The sequence below is a fragment of the Scomber japonicus genome, chromosome 7 (genome assembly GCF_027409825.1).
Source record: "Scomber japonicus isolate fScoJap1 chromosome 7, fScoJap1.pri, whole genome shotgun sequence".
Classification (NCBI taxonomy): Eukaryota; Metazoa; Chordata; class Actinopteri; order Scombriformes; family Scombridae; genus Scomber; species Scomber japonicus.
The window spans coordinates 1,844,603-1,862,474 of NC_070584.1; the positions used below are offsets into that span (position 1 = coordinate 1,844,603).

Here is a 17,872-nt window from a genome sequence, read left to right on the forward strand (position 1 = left end):
CAGCAGACAAAGTAAAGGCTCAATTCTACCTTTCTGTCTGGGAGTGGCAGGAGTTACACTGTAGGAACAGCTTTATAGTCGAGTGGAGGATTTAAATGACTGTCCAAAAAAGCTTTACGTATTTCAAATCAGAGAAATCAGTCATGACAATCCTGTCTCTTTCAACTTCACTCAATTCTATATTTTTGGAAATTTCTCATGAATTATGCAGTTATACTAAAGCACAAGGTCTAACAATAAAAACAGAAAAGAAAAAGTAAGTTTTTCTTTAGCAACTCACACCTGTCTTTGGATAATGACATCTGATCACAGGCTGCTATTAACAAGTATTAATTATTCATATATATATATATGTATATTTATATGTAATATGTTGGCAGATGACATTTTCATGTGTCTAAGACCTGATTAACGTGCTTATTCCTGATCCAGATAACACACTCCAGCCCAATTACCACAGAAAATGTCAATATTGGACCTTTCTGATGAAATCTCAAATTATGTTGAATGTCAACTTATTTATGTATTTATTTCATTCATTTATTTTTTACATCAGACAACAGTGTTCAAAATATTTGATCCAGTATCTCCAATATCTACATGGGGCAACCACTAAATAGTTGAGGTCAAGGAAAGATTAATGGTATGGAGGATAATCGATGGTTATGAATTGGTTAACATTTGGTTAAGTTCAGTTTCTTAACTTGTCAGATGGTTTGTTACATAGAACCATGAGACATCTCTTTGGAAGCTGTTTGGAAAAGGTCAGGCACTTTAAAAAAAATACTTGGATGAACAATCTGTTTATCACCGTCTACCACCATGGCTGGATCTACCATACAGGCAATCTGGGCAAGACCCCAGAAATGGACCCTCAATGATGGGAGAAAAAAAATGTGCATGCTTTTTGGTCAGTCTCCACAGAAACACAACCCATTCTCTAGATGTTACGTCACAATCATAAACCTTGTATGTCCAAAACAAAATATGCAATTACAAGGTTTCCACCCAAAAGCAATATTATTCAATCAGAATGAAATAAAAATAGTTTGGGGGACGTGAGCTACAAGTCAGGAGGAGGTGGATGGTTAGGGTTAGATGGCGAAGTAGGGGTGTTGTGTAAAATGCTGTTCCTTGTGAAACAGCTGCAATCACAAGACAATATGAGAATCCTTGTAGGTCGCACATAAGTAAACTACAGTATTCTGCAGGAAAATCAGACATGATTCTTTCTGCTTTCCTACATTAACCTTCTGCGACGCTTCGTCCTCTCGTATGGGAACATTGCAATTTGGGTTCCTGGGCCTTAAACATTCTGCTTCACTTTGACCCGTTGTCTCTGTTCCTACATGCTTTTTAGTGCCACCTAGTGGTAGAAAAAGCACATCACAGTGTATAAATCAGTGTAAAAACCAGTTGGCAGGTATCTTGGTGAAGTCAATCAATCAACAGCCGATCCCCAGATAAGACTCATTTTAGCAACAACAATTCAAATGCATACCAAACAAAAGCTTAGGTCTCAGGAAGTGTCCACCAAGTGTCAATCATGTGCAGTGGAATTGTTCATTAATAACAATATTTACAGGACTGTATATGCAGGTGTATAGACTGTATGTTAATAGCAGATCAGGGCTCCTGTCAGTCCAGCTGTGTGAATTCCTGCTTGGCAGCTCTAATGATGACATGATTGTAATATCTCAGCTATCATTAAAATCACTGCCATTAAATGAGTTGGATTGTCAGTGGAATTATCTCAGTAATGAGCACATCATACAACATCTCATGGTCTTTCAGTACTGCATATATACATATACAGGTGTGTGTGTGTGTGTGTGTGTGTGTGTGTGTGTGTGTGTGTGTGTGGTGTAGAGGGAGAGTTTTGGGGGCTGGGGAGACTCACACACAATTAAAAATGAAAACATGTAATTGGTAATTATGCAGATGTGCTGAAGCTGTAAAGTGTAAAGCTGTGGCCTGTGAATAAACTCCACAACCCTGTGAGGCGTTCAGGGAACATATCTTCAAAGACTCAGCTTCAAAAAGCCCATATTAACACAAGTGTGTATGGAGGAGGGGATATGTTTCTGTGTGTGCATGTTCAGTTATTCAGTTATTTGTATTCGTGTACATGCTGATGTATGTGCCATACATATATAAGAACAGAGGCAGGCAGAGATAAATGAGAAATGCTAATATATTCCTGCAACTAATTACTCTTGATGGAAACAAGTGAAGGTCAGTCCTCTGGCAGGGCTGTGTACTGATGCCTGGAGAGAGAGCACTCAACAACTCTGTTTGTGTGTGTGTGTGTGTGTGTGTGTGTGTGTGTGTGTGTGTGTGTGTGTGTGTGTGTGTGTGTGTGTGTGTGTGTGTGTGTGTGTGTGTGTGTCTGTGTGTGTGTCTGTGTGTCTGTGTGTCTGTGTGTTTGTGTGTGGATGTACAGGTATGAGCTTTCAGACAGGTAACAAATTGGGGTAACAAGGGAAAACTGTCAATAAATGAGTGAAGAAACATACAGAATTGAGATGCTACCATACATGGCTCACTGAATGGTTTGATAAATATGAAGCATTAAGTTCTACTGGTCATCATCCTCCTCATTGCTAATGGCTAATTCATATGTGCCTTTATCTCTTTCATCTAATCATCCCTTTGTATTGTCTTTAATTAGCATTTTGTAATCATGAGGTAACCCAGTGCTAATCTCCCTCTTTTAACAAGTGCACGTTAATCCAGGCTAAAGGGTTGTAGATACATTTTGAATAAAGAATGATTTCCTTAAAGACTAAAGACACAGTTTATGTCCAGTTTGTACTAAATATTGATTTCATGTGGCATATATATGTTATAGAGCTTTGGACAGGCCTATATAAATCTATATTAGTAATACATTGTTATAACGTATAGTCAACTCACCTGTTTCAATTGCAAACAAAGCCTTGCTAAAAGCCTCACAAACTGTAGTTTAGCATCCGAAAAAAAAAAAACGGATGCTAAACTTACGTAATTAAAGGGAACACTATTAGAAATATAGACAGCTTAGACTACACTGACCCAAAAACAATAAACACATCTAAATGGGTTGTGACTGAGCAAACTACTGAGTAGTACTGTATCAAAATCAAACAGTTAAATAAATGTATTTATTAATTTCTACCTTAATGGACAGTTAACTCCATCATAAGGGCATCTAGAGCAAAGTGTATCATGTTCTTGAATGGAAGGCAACTTGTTTCTTGTTCATCATGGCATCGTGTTTTCTCATTCAAGAGGGCACTTCATTGTGAGTTTGTTTTTTTCTCATTGACAGTGCACGTAGTTCTGTACCTCAGTATGTTGGATTTACAGGAACTTTAAATTGCACCTCGAAGCCACTCCAAAGGTGTCCATACAGAACCTCTATCTTACCCTATTACAATGGCAACTGGTACAGCGCTACATAGCATCCTCTTCATTTAAAGGGCACCATTACATCTTATCCCACTGATAGGGCACACATTAGGGCACTTCATTCCAGATTGTCACATATAGAGGCACGCTATAGGTAATTTCTTTCTGATTTATTCTTGACTAAGACAGGCATTACACAACTTTGGTATGTTTACTCATTTGTGTTGGACGGCTCCTTAGTGGGCACATTGTTGCTCAAAATTCTTATTTCAACCTAAATCACAGTCTTTCCCTAAAATGAAAAGAAATCTGAAGAACCTTTTATATCTAAACCTAAACAAACAAACCATAGTGTTATGATAACATAAAACATTTTAGTTGTCCAAATCTCTACATAGGCAATTGAGAGAGTCTCAGTTTAACCTACAAAAAACATCCCTCCAGTAGAGTTCCACACACTTGGGAAATCTATTACAAGGATCATTGAAGACCATGAGTCTGCAATTGTGGGGAAATTTGAATTAAGACTACATATTTTTAATAATCCTATAACTTTTCTACAAGTGGAAGGACACATTTAACATTTTTAGTAGCACAATGTCCAGCTAGTTCTTATTCTATTCAGCACTTTTCTTAATATATTTTTAGTCTTAGTACTAAGATACCAACAGATTGGGATATTGTATATGTAGTTATTATTTGATTCTGCCTCTTGCCCCCCTTAACGAATAAACAGGAGTGGATGACTGGTGAATGGATGAGTGGATATTATCAATACCCTGTCAATACACTGCATTTGGAAATTTCCAGAGCATGACTTGTTACAATGGCAGGACATTATTATTCCAAATGTCTTCCCATCAGGAAGATACACAGCACATGAGGGAGCTGCATGTTGCTTTTAATTGGTGTTGCAACTGGACAAATGTTCTAAATGCTCTGCCAAGATCTCTCCCTCTTTGCTTCATCCCGTCCATCCTCCCTTCCCTCCTCCCCACTCACACTGAGACGCTTCCTGGCTCTTTTAATTTGCCAGGAAGATATTATTAAGAGCATACAGCGCCTCCAGAGAGGCATCTGGGCATCTGCTTGATTAGAGTGATGGATAGAGATGGGGGAAAGGCTCTTTGGGTAGCATCTTGTCATTTGTTCCAAGCCTTTCCGGTCACCCTCTGTCTGCCTGGTGGAAATGTTGGCATCAATGAAAGTGCCATTGGCCTGAGGCTAATGTTCTGGCAAAGCTTATATGCCAAAAGCCTTCCTCAGTGGTTGGTTGGACTCTAATAGCTGTCAAGGCTGACTTTGGTTAATGTTTCCAAAGCTGATCATTGTTTTCATGCTGCTTTGGAGTGGAGAAAGCAGAGCTGGTGGTGTTAATCATCAAGAGGAGAACTTTGACCGCTGAGATGTATGCTCTCATCCACACACAGGAAACACAGCAGTAGTTCAGAAAGTGAGTTTGACATACCTCAGAAAAGCGTGTTGTTAACCACCCTGCCAAATTTGAATGATTAAAAGAATTGCCAAATATATGAAATTAGACTTCAAAGTTGTGTGTAAATCAGCCTCTTTCTCTGCTGCCAAACGCTGTGGGAGTGCCCGCCAAGTTCACAGAAACCCCGCCCCCTACCAAGTGTCACCTGTCAATCAAAGTCACCACCTCTACCAAAAACATGGACGATGTATGTGTGAGAGCATTCTGCTACTAACTCGGCTGCTAGCTCGACGGCTAACTCGGCTGTTAGCTCGGCTGCTAGCTCGGCGGCTAACTCAGCCAACTGGCTAACTGTAGGCTGTAGTAGTAGTGTGTGCTGAATGTATTTATACCTCTACAGCAGCAGGGGCGGGTTTATGCTAATCATGTGGCGGTGCTTTTCAGACCCGCCCACTAAATCCTGAACACAGAAATCTTGAAACACAGTTTGTGAAGCCTAGCTCCACAATTCAAATCTAACTGGTTGAAATGCTTTTTACACCTTTTCTAGAAATACATTTGTGACCTATTTAATGTGTTTAGAAAAAAATGTCTGAATTCACTTTACATGGTCTTTAATAGAAAGTAATTTCATCATTACTTGAAAACTTTAATACATTTTAAAGGTGGTACCCTATTTAAACTCTATTTGCAGGAGTAGTTTGAGATGTTTTATCATTTTATACACCATTCTTGTCACCATTGGAGGACACTGGCACTGGCTTAAATAAGATGTTTAAAGACACTTTTACCAGCTACATCTTACACCCTGACACTGAAATGATTACATAAAACCATAACATTAAGAAGGATAACCTAAAGATTCAAATTAGATGTGCAGACTATATAGTGATAGTAAAACACTGGGGTCAACATGCATAATGTGTTTAGATTTCTGGCTCAGATTTAGAAATATCCATGTGCACTCTCACTCTGTTTTATAAATCTGACTTATTGTGAATTCTGTGCATGTCTACAGGCCTGGATGTAGACTCACCATTAACTGTTTGAAAATGAATACATATGTGCGCTCCACCAGACTTTTCAGTCAATTGCTCTGAATCTCAGCTCACATCTGTGATTTATTCAGATCTGACGTTGTGTTCTTTGTAAAGCTGCTTCTCCTGGTTGGATAGACAATTGATCAGATTTTCTGGCGAGATGAAGAACTGACACATCATTTTTTTTTACCTAATTAGCCAGGATGAGCTCAGTGCAGCTGTAAGGGATTTTGTAAGTCAATGTATTTGAACATATTTGTGTTGGTGCATGTTTATAACTTACATGAATATGTGTTTTTGATGGAAGCTATGAAAAAATGAAGTGCATTGCTACCAGAGGATTGGATGTTTTTGAAGGTTGCGATACTTAAGTGTTACCATGTAATCTAAGACGTGAAAGAATAACATCTAAACCATGTTATAATGACAGGTCATTATAACATGGTTTAGATGTTAGCTCAGTGTTAAAGATCACATTTCATTCATGGTGAGAATCCCCAGTTTTCATTTTCATACCATCATTAATAGAAAATGTATAGAAAGAGATGACACAGTACTGGCAGCAGTGTGCATCCTGTCATCTTCACTTATGGCTTTTCATTGACTATTAGTGTATTACATGGAATACACTGTTGGTATGTAGAGTCAGTGTGAAACCTTATATCTCTTTTGCTACAAACCTTCCCATCCTGAGCACCATTGTTTCATGTCCAAAGTATTCCCTCGCAGCCACAGTCAGTCTGGGAAAGTCCTGAGTGTAAGTGATCCTCATCTGCCATGTCAGTCTGCAGAGAGGCCTGTCTGTCTGCTGCTGGACTCACACAGCCTGCAAACCTTCAACAGTCCCACCACAGTAACATCAGTGTGGGAACAGTTGCTAAATGATGGTAACATGTAGCCGTTGATGGCAGTTCCTGGTGTACCACAGCAACCTTTTCTTGAACTTTTTCAAAGAGAACCCCATTTTCCCAAAAGGATGAGAGTTCATTACCAATGCATCTGAATGCCCCAAGCTTTATAGATGCTCAACTTTGTTGTCTGCCTGTAAGTGATGGATTATAAGGCAAAAAACAGCATGAAGAAGAGGGAAAATCCAGTTTTGAGATCTGAAACATTTCATTTGACAGGTGCGTTTCTCCAAAGCAACATACAATTAATGAATTTAAACTTGATGGAAAGAACAGCTGAATACCATTAAATGCTGAAAGTTCAACCATCTGAAAAAAAGAATGTGCTCAAAGCTACAGCACAAGTTGCTTCAGTATGAGAATAGAGAGTATTTACATCAACACAAAGACAATCTTCATAGTTTCTTTATTTCCTCGTATAGAAAAATTAAAAATACACAGTAATAATAAGTAGAGAGGAATATGAGGGAGAATTGCTGAAAAACCCTCCAGGGACTAGCAGAGTGGCAAAATTACAAATACATAGTTACATCTTTTAAAGAATGAATGTACGTATACATTACATCATCACTGCCAGAGTGAGAATATTGTTTAATAAAAGAAAGCTATTTATCTATTATATAAACATAAAAACACATTTATTGGACTCAGATTAAGTAGGCAGTCCAAAAGGACAGTCTCGGTTAGTTTAAAGGAGGGATTTCAAGGCTCTTATAAACTGCTGTGGGGACAAGTTCACAAAATGTAATATATTCCATATTCTTTATTAAATACTGTGACAGTGAAGTACAGAAATGAGAGTTTTCTTGAAAAAATAAGATACATTGGTTGAGGTTTGACTTACTTTGATCTACTTTTTTATCCACTAGGGGTCAATGTTTTACATGGTGTAGGCACACCAATACACATAGATATATTGTGAGCTGGTAAAGTTGATGTGGTCTGTTTAGACATCCAGCAGACATAAGAAATGCTTTGGAGTCTGTTTTGTACACTGGATGAGGCTCAATATCCACTTTTTCCTTTTAGCTCTGGTTTGGTCTCCACCAGCTCCTTCAGGAATGACAGTGGTGGATAAAAGAAGACAAAGTGACTGATGCACAGCTTTAAAAAAAAATCAAATGTACTTGTGGGATGTAGCCCCAGGCCCGTGAATCCAGGCTACCTGTTGTATATACCTCAGACCCCCCCCCCCCCCGTACCATCTCCTTTCATCACCAGCCCTGATCAGATTTCCCCTCTGCTCTCACAGAGCTGTTGCTGCTGCATTACAGCAGGAATGTGTGGCCCTGCTGGAGCCAAAACACCCTGTAACAGCAGAACAATGAGCTCAGTGTGCAGACGTCTATTGGCTCTCATCACCCAGCCTGCTTGACACCATTTCACCAAGCAGGGGTTGCAACCAGGGCTGCAGTTTTTTTTTTTATCATAACAGTGTACTAAACTTTAACTCAACTTAAAGAGGGTTTAAGTGAGGTCTTTACACTCTCATAGCACAGAATGACCATAATCCACCTGTGAAGGGTTGATTGGGTTGTTGATCGATAGCAGCGGCTCAGTGATTACTTGGCTGTCTGCTGAAAAATCACTTTCTAGCCTCGGTCGTGGAACAAAAACTGCCTCGACACCTGCTGCAGTTATCAAGACAGTCCCAAGCAGCAGCTTATACCCCTCCCTGCTGGGAAACTGTGACCATGTTTTGGTCAATTACAGTTTACTGTAGCTCAATAGGAGAGAGGAGATGGGATGGAGACCTTTGCCAGACACTTGTGTAGAAAAGGATGGATCTATAACTTGTTACAGTTTGAGTATTAGATTCTCTTAAAGGGTTACAGATGGAGGGTTTATATGTAATGGCTTGACTAATAGATTTAAAAGGGTTAATACATCATTTATGAATGCTTCATTGATCAGTTTTAAGCCCTGTATATAACCTCAATTATACTCTAAGAATGTTGGCGACCAAAATGTTAGAATATAGAGCCTTTTTTCTCACATGGTTGATTCATATTGATCTAATTCCCCCAGTTACATTACTTACTAAGCAAACCACTTGGTGCACAATTGGAAAGTGTAAACACACAGCATCACAAATATGCACATTATGTGTCTGTGCAAACTCAAATGTTTGTTTGTAGTTGTGGAGAATTAAGTGTGTTCACCATGCATTCCATGACTGATGAACAAACCACATGTTGATCCACACAATGATCATCTCATAGCATAAGAGCATTGCTGAATTAAAAGCACATGTTTAAAAAAAAAAAAAAGGGTTGCATAATTCATCTGGTTTCCCTCAATTTGTCTTAATGAAGTGATTCTTGAGTATATTCATGTCAAGAGGATCATCTCTTTCTCTCTTTCTCTTTTCCCAAGTTTAAAACACACCCAGATTCACAGACCAATTTTATATTCATATGTTTTAAAAAGGTGGAGATAGTGGTGTAGTGGAAGAGTCGCTAGTTAATTGCAAATGTAGTATCTACAAGATCAGAGGGGTCATTTTAAACTCCCAGAATACCCTTTTTTAAACGTCTATATTGTGTTTGACTCAAAGACAGATACAGACTAGATCATCTCTCTTCCATGCCAGCTGTTGGGAGCATTCCTCCTTGTCTATATTCCACATATGGACCTTTTTCCAAACACTGCCTAACTGTTTTGAAACACAGTGTCTGAACCAGGAAAAAAAATTGACTGAATTGAATTAAAAAATGTAGAAGCAATTAACAGAAATTAGTTCCAATATTAAAGTCTGTGTAAAGTAAGAATAAATATGTGTTCTGAGTTTGACATACCACAGAAAAGTGTGTTGTTAACCACCCTGCCAAATTTGAATGATTAAAAAAAATCGCCAAATATATGAAATTAGGCTTCAAAGTTGCATAAAAATCAGCCTCTTTCTCTGCTCCCAAATGCTGTGGGAGTGCCCGCCGAGTTCACTGAAACCCCGTAGTGTGTGCTGAATGTATTTATACCTCTACAGCAGCAGGGGCAGGTTTATGCTAATCACCTCCGCGTTACGTAACGCCCACTAAATCCTGAACACAGAAATCTTGAAACACAGTTTGTGAAGCCTAGCTCCACAATTCAAATCTAAATGGTTGAAATGTTTTTACACCTTTTTTAGAAATACATTTATGACCTATTTAATGTATTTAGAAGAAAATGTCTGAATTCACACACGGCCTTAAGAGACCACCAGCAAGAAGGACTGTTTATTTGCTCTGGTTGTTTGAGTTTCATGTAGCACTCTCTCTCTCTCTCTCTCTCTCTGGTTAAAGATACAGTATTAATTCTTACATTTCCAGTAGCAGGGCTCAGTGCAGTGCAAACACAGAAGCCATTCTTGCCTGAGCTGTCAGCACAGTCTTAGCAGCCACAGCAGGGACCCAGCTCAGGGACTCACCTCTGGGCCCATTCACTTTACAGTTGACTCAATTCAAAGCGCAAATTGAAAATGCAGTTCACCTAATAATGTAGCAGTCTACCTTCTCAATAAACACTCCACGGATTTGATAGAAGACGCCTTTTTTTAGGGCAGAGTGCTTCCTTTTCTAAAATCCACTTCCTCAGCTAAATGAAGTGAAAGTGAATTACTCAAGCGCTCCACTAAGAGCTTGAGCTGAATATTAGAGGTTGTTTGAGGTGGTGTTTGTGAAGCTGTTAAGCTTAAAGCCAAGTGATGGACTGTCATATTAAAAAAAACGAAAAGATTAAATTTAGCATGGTTTGAGAGTTTAGAGTTCCAAACCAGCATTGATTTTTAGTATCAGGCAGGTAGTTTAGCATTATAAGATTGTATGATAATATTTTGTTATCTAAGAAGTGAATATGGGGATTTGTGAATTTTTGAAACCAGGTATCTGGATATTTATGTTTTTAGTTTGTTATGAGAACTTAAATTGTTGATGTACTTTACCTTGTCATGTTTAAGTCACTGCTACTTTTTTTTTGAAGAAACTGAATTCATGGTTTATAAAAGGGTAGACAAAATAATCTCAGACTTCAGTCTGCACCTTTTTTTCGGTCAAAGAAAACTAAAGAGAATAAAAGAGAGAGAGAGAGAGAGAATCATTTGTAAGAGAAACAGATAGGGATGAGGAAAGAATGGTGATATATTAATTGTATTATTCATATATCTTATCACTTTGTTTGCATGAACATCTGTTCAAGAAATTATTCATGGAAATTATTGTGAATTTTTTTTTTTTTTGTAAATGATCGGAAAAATAAAACTTACCTAACCTAACCACAAACACTGGTATAATATTGTGTGTGTGTGTGTGTGTGTGTGTGTGTGTGTGTGTGTGTGTGTGTGTGTGTGTGTGTGTGTGTGTGTGTGTGTGTGTGTGTGTGTGTGTGTGTGTGTGTGTGTGTGTGTGGAGGAAAGAGAAGGGTTTGATTGACAAGGTTGAACATATTCGTACACACTTGTTCAGCATGTAAACACTCATATGGCAGCTCGCCTCGTGTATCAGCATCACTTGTCGGACAAATTTTAATGACCAATTTCATATTTTTCTCTCCTTGAGTCACCCTGGATTAGGCTGTGGTGTGTCCTTTTTAAAAAGCATGGTAATTCCTCCCTCTCTCTGAAGTGTGGAACACTCAGTGTGAAGGCCTTTCATTTACTACGCTGGCACAGTTCATGCATGAATATCAGGTATCCAGGGAGGGGTCCTAAAGTCCTACATGCGTAACCAGCTCTGCTCTATTGTTATGGAGCATGTTGAAGATTCAGTTCTCTGTAGTTGTTAGTTGGGAGAACGTTATCCGAGACAAGACAGAGGTTCTAGAGTTACAGGATGACTGAAAGATGTTGCTTTCAGTTGTCTCAGTCAGGTGACCTGTGATTCCCAGGCTGGAGGAAGCTCCCTGGGAAAACTGTGACTTACTTTTGGAGCTGATCAGTCAGCCTACAGTACCTGATCAGCTGTCTTTCATTAGAAATCTAAACACACATTTCAATGTCTAAGCAAAAACTCCAAATTTCCAAAAACCAAACAAACATGTCGCTAATTTACAGTAAAGCAGATGCCATTATTTATGTTCTGTATCTGTCTTTTCATTGCTTTAATTGTATTTGTAATATAATGCAATTGTAATGGTTTAATACCTCATTAATCTCTGATCGCTGCATTTTCTAAAAGGAGCTTTAGCATCAAAAATGAATCAAACTTAATTACTAATGAATTGTTTGTACAATATCAATAGTGCACTAGAGTTTAGCAGATGACTTGATAGTACAGTGATATGCCTGACATACATCATGCATCTCTAGTGATAAATGTAATACTTTTGGCTGAAGTATTTCTTTGATTTTACCTTAAGCTGCTGAATGTGCGATGGGTTACTCCTACAGATGAACTCTACAGTATTCTAAAAAAATGTAAGACACCTGTACTAATTAGGCTAGGTTGAAGTGTTGCGGGACTGACAATCATCATAGAAGTCAGAGTAGAGAGAAACACAGATTTTAGGGTGTTAGGGTGCTGTGATCATAGTTCACCCTTACAAACTGTTTATATTCTACATCCTCACAGTATGTTTCGGGTCAGTCTTGACCCGGTCTAAGAATCTCCTCATAAAAAGAGTCTATACCAAATATTGAACCACAGATGTGTTTAGAAAGCATCAATAGTCAATCTGACTGATCAATAAATGTGTGAGTTCAGTTCAGTTCAGTTCAGTTCAGTTCAGAGCTTTATTGTCCCTCGAGGGGAAATTAGGTTTGCAGTGACAGTAACAAAAAACAACTAACACAACAAATAAATAAATAAACAGTGACATAACAAACATCATCTCAGCATACAACACAACCAAACTTGAGAAGAACAATCACAATCTGAATAAAAGTAGAAATGTTGTTTTTTAGGGTTTGTACAAGTTAACTGCATTGATTGTACGTGGGACAAAGGAAAATGTGTACCTATTTGTTGGTGCTGGAGGCAACCTAAATCTCCGTCCAGACGGAAGAGGAATGAATTCCTCCAAAAGTGGATGATCAGAGCTGGACAAGATTGACCGTGCTTTCTTTAAAACCTTGATTGATGTTTCAGAGAGCAGAGAGAGTGTATTTTTTAGAACAGCTACTATCACACAATATCATGTCCTATTTGACCTAAGACATGAAAATATAACATAGCAATAATGATGGAAATGTATTTTATAACTTTCTGGAAGTGTGGGGTTTATTGTATAACCATTAGAGCCATCAGTCTTCACTGCTACATCATAAAAAGAAATATTATTAAAACTATTAACTATTCATTTCACTAAAACACATGGAAATACATACAGGGTCAAGCCACCCAGAACAGCTTCAATGGACATTGTGCATTTTGGGCCACTTCAGAAAAGGTCATCCGATTTCGTAGTAAAAGAACAATATTTTGGATGTTTTAACAGCTGTCAATTTGACCCAAACAGTATGTAAAGTGTTAAGTAGTTAAAACATTGTGAACTGTCATGTTGTGTGTGTGTGTGTGTGTGTGTGTGTGTGACAGTTGTTGGGTGTAAGATCCTCATGGATGTTCACTGTTCCCTACTGAGTCCTCTAAAGTAAAGTGGGCAAGCTGTTCTCTGATTAAATATCTCAATGTGAAAGATACATTTCTAAAAAACTCACTGACTTTTAAATCTTATATAAGAAAGAAGAAGAAGAAGAAAAAAAGATTAGTAGTTGGACTGTTTCTAGGACTGTTCAGCCTCAGTGAGTTTGGTGCTCTCTGGCCAACAGCTAATTTTTGACTGATTTTGGATCTGGGTTATTGCTGAATACTTGTTGAATTACAAACCTGTGAGTTTGACTGTGATTAAGACCTGGCACATCAGTCATATCAACAAAACATTGTTTCTAATGTTCTGCATCCATGTTGGAAACAAATACAAGTTCATATACCTTTAAGAGTTAACAGATGTGTGATTAGTTAACACATGTGTCATCACATCACAATGTGGATGAATACAATGGCTGCCAAATAGAATTATAGAGAGAAAAAGGATCAAATGCATACAGTGAAGCTAACTGAAACCTTAATGAGTGATCCAAGTGGACAAAGTGCCAATTTGGTCAACTCAGCTACTCCAATTATAAGTGCACATACCCCTTCTGGATTATTGTGCCCCTTTGCAGCCACTGCCATGAGAAATGACTGGTCTCATCAGCTCACTATGTGGAGTGAAGAGGCAGTTTTTTCAGTGTGAGAGCTCATGTATGGAGAGTTTTTTTCCACAGGCTTCCAGCCAGCCTGGCTGTCACCTCTCCTTTGTTCCCCGGTGTTTCATTTTTTATCTGTCACCACAGGATGGTTCCTCCCCTCCTCACAACTCATCCTAAGCTCTTTATGAGAGGCTGTCCCAGTGTGGTACAGGGAAGCTTGTCACACACTGAATGCTGAAATTGGTGAAAAATCTGTGTCATTGTCACTTTATGGAGAGGAGTGTTCTACTCCATTACAGGAAAAAAAAGAAAAGAGAATTTGATTTGAATTATTATCAGTGAGTAGCACAGTGATAATGTGCAGTGTGATTGAAATGAGCTGAAATAAAAATGATCAAAATGGAAAAGGCTTATGTGGAAATGTTTAAAGTCCAGATGAAACAGCATTTTGAGAGTATCTAATCTTAGAAAGAGAACAGATAGGTGGGACGTAACGCTGGTAATAAATTGATATTATTAATAATAAGTGTCTTTTCCTGCTTTTAAAGGCAGCATGACAGTGAAAATGTCATTTTCTAAGCTTAACAGACTGTTCTATCTTAGTCATTATATCCTTTCATTATTTATCAAAAATCTCATTGCATACATATTTTGTGAAAGCACCAACAATCATCCACAATATTGTCAAAATATGGATATCGAGGTATTTGGTCAAAGATATTGTGATATTTGATTGAGCCCATATCACACAACCCTGGTTGGAAGGAATATGAGTTAAATGTTGTCATAATGAATATGAGCTCTGTGCCTCTAAAAATGGAGTTACGATTGAAATTGGTTGCTTCAAGCCTACAGTATGTAAGCATGTTGTATTTAGTTTCCTAGAAAATAAACAGGATCAGATTTTGATATGAAGGAAATTTAAAAGAAATATTGTACTTTTTCTCATATATTTCTAAATAGGTGCACAATATGGCCATGGTGTGATCTAAAATGGTTAAAATAATTCTTCTTGACTGGATCTATTTCTAATGAAGTGATGCATTTGCAGAGTCTGTAACTTTAACACCAAGTCAGTCATTACAGCAGGGTTTGTCTCACTCCCACTACTACTCCTTAGGCCATGCAAAGAAGAAAACTATAAATCTATAATATATAATAACTATAAAACTATATTTAAAATACTTTTTTTCTCCATGACATTTTTCTATCTGTGCTTTTCAATGTAAGCTTTAATGACCATTTTGTCCATTATGGTCATTTTACACTTTCTGTTGACATTTTCACTGCATTGAACCTTTTTCCCATTTTCAGTTTCAGCTTTCTCAGTCTCACTTTTCATTTTCAAATTCCAATTTCATACCTCTCTGTATCCTATTAATCATGTCCAAATATCACTCATTCATTAAAATAGAGATTTCCATTAACCAGCAGGAATGTCTCACATTCAATTTTTCATTTAGTGCAAGGAAAAGTTTTTTTTTTCTCCAGCTGACATCACTCCCCACATTCACTGGCACTTCTGTCAATAAACAGCAAAAGCTGTGACAATATAGTAGTGTTCCAGCATTTTCTACTGCTAATGCTCTTATTGCCTTTTGAGTAGAGTGTGAGGTACTTATTGATTGTCTGTCTGCAAGAAAATGTCATAGAGATTAAACATGCACACAGAAATGAATCAGTGCAAATCTTTTAGCTGTGTTACTGAGCTTGTTTCACAACTTTCATAAACAACAAATTGATTGAGGGCAATGATATAGTCAGCTAGAAGGAAGGCTGATTAACCTCATCAATCAAATAGTAAATAGACTGTACTTACAGAGTGCTGTTCTAGTCTTTCTGTCCACTCAAAGCTCTTTTACACAATATGTCTCATTCACCCATTCACACACATTCATACACTGATGACAGGAGCTACCACACAGAGTACCAACCTGTTCATCAGGAGGAAACTAACCATTCACACACATTCAGGAGCAATTTGAGGTTTAGTATCTTGCCCAAGGACACATCTACATGTGAACTGGAGGAGACAGGAATCGAACTGGTGATCGTCCGATTGGTGGACAACCGCTGTACCTGCTGAGACACAGCAACATGGAAAGTTTTCCCGTTACCTTAAATGTTAACATGAAAAACTTTGCCCTGTATCTGTCTGCTAAATAAAATTATAGAGTGAGTTTAAAATATAATGCAGTCTTGGTCACCATTGTTAAACCAGAGGCAAATTATTTCCTTATAGCCATATAATTATTACAATTATTTCTGATGATTGCAGTCATTTCAAAGAATGAGTCAGAAATGTGAGCAGTTTCATTCCTACCCTGAGCTTTCATGATGAAACATGTGGCAGCAGCAGGCTGTTCTGCAGGGATGCTCATGTTTTGTCTGGCTCACTCACAAAATGAACGTTTGACTCCAATACTTCATGTTGCATGAGGAGCACTGAGCATGCCATAATAATGTTAATAAAAGAGTTAAAGCTAGTATTAGAAACACATTGGGTTATAAATGTGTTACTCTGTGATACTGCTGGCAGCTGTCTGCTTTTATATTTTGGACCAAACACTTCCATGATGTCACAGTTCTGGTAAGCAAGGTGTGGACGCAAAAGCAAGACTTAGACACACAGAGCAGGTGGAGTTAACAAGCAACCAAAATTGAAATGCCTGAGGCAGCAGAGCAGGAAGTAACAGGGAGGCAGCAGGTCATACAAAGGGTTCAACAGTTAACAAGCAGGGGAGGCCAGATGCTGGAACCAAAAATATCTGGCAACTAAACAGGACAGTTTTATACATATACTGAGGGATAATGACTAGTTGAAAATGGATGTGCAGATGAGACACTGAGGGCAACTAGTGGAGGGGCGAGGTATGACATGAGGTCTTACTCAATCAATTTGAACCCTTCCACACTGGTCACGGTCTAATTTAAGTGTTTATATTTATATATATATATTTATATATTAAAAAAAACTCCACACAATTATTCACATTTAACATCATTCATTGAGTTATTCTTATTGTCCTCCAGTATAATGTATATCATATGATTTTTTCTGTATCAACAAAAAGTGTAAAATAAAGAATAAAGGATACACTCTCTCTCCAATTAATAATAATTAAATCACAGAAATCACCGATTTATTAATGAGGTATCCATGAATGATTTGAGGTTCCAAAAAATACGCGTGAATATGATGAACAGTATGTGAGGGTTAAGATGCTTTTGGAGCCAGTTTATTCAAGCATGCATCCCCAGCACGTTTGATGTTGCTCTGTCACCAAACTGAGTTTTTTAGTAAGACAACAAACAGTTGAGATTTTCATATGTATCAGTTTGTCAAAAAATGTGGAAGAAGCACTAGTGGAAGAATCTTGTCAGTAGCTATAGCAACACAACTCCCCAGATGACTGGACAGTCAGTGTGAGTGGTCATCACAGTCTCTGTAAGCCTTTTGGTTATTTACAGTAGTGTGTTTAACAGATCATTGCTTTAGAAGATGAGCTTTGGTGTCAGGTTGAAGTCTTTGGCATACATTTGTCACATTCAAATTGAACACATGCATACAGAAAAATGAACAGCTACAGTGTTGTTTATGACATGAGAGAGAGAGAGAGAGAGAGAGAGAGAGAGAGAGAGAGAGAGAGAGAGAGAGAGAGAGAGAGAGAGAGAGAGAGAGAGCGAGAGAGAGAGAGAGACAGAGAGAGAGACAGAGAGAGAGAGAGAGAGAGAGAGAGAGATCCATAAACTCTATTGATTCTTGGCAACAAAGAAACCCTGATACTGGTCAAACACATGAAACTAAAGTTAGACAAAACTTTTAAAAATGACAGAATTTGCAGAGCATACAAGAACATGCATCACTTTGGCCTGAGCTACATTTATCACCATACGCACTCATCAATCATTCTAAGAAGAACAAACCATCTGT

General features: G+C 38.0%; 1 protein-coding gene across 1 annotated transcript in view; it reads left to right on the plus strand.

The window, feature by feature from the left end:
• The window catches only part of st3gal3a (ST3 beta-galactoside alpha-2,3-sialyltransferase 3a), a 47,691-nt gene that overhangs the window by 14,115 nt on the left and 15,704 nt on the right, over nucleotides 1–17,872 (plus strand).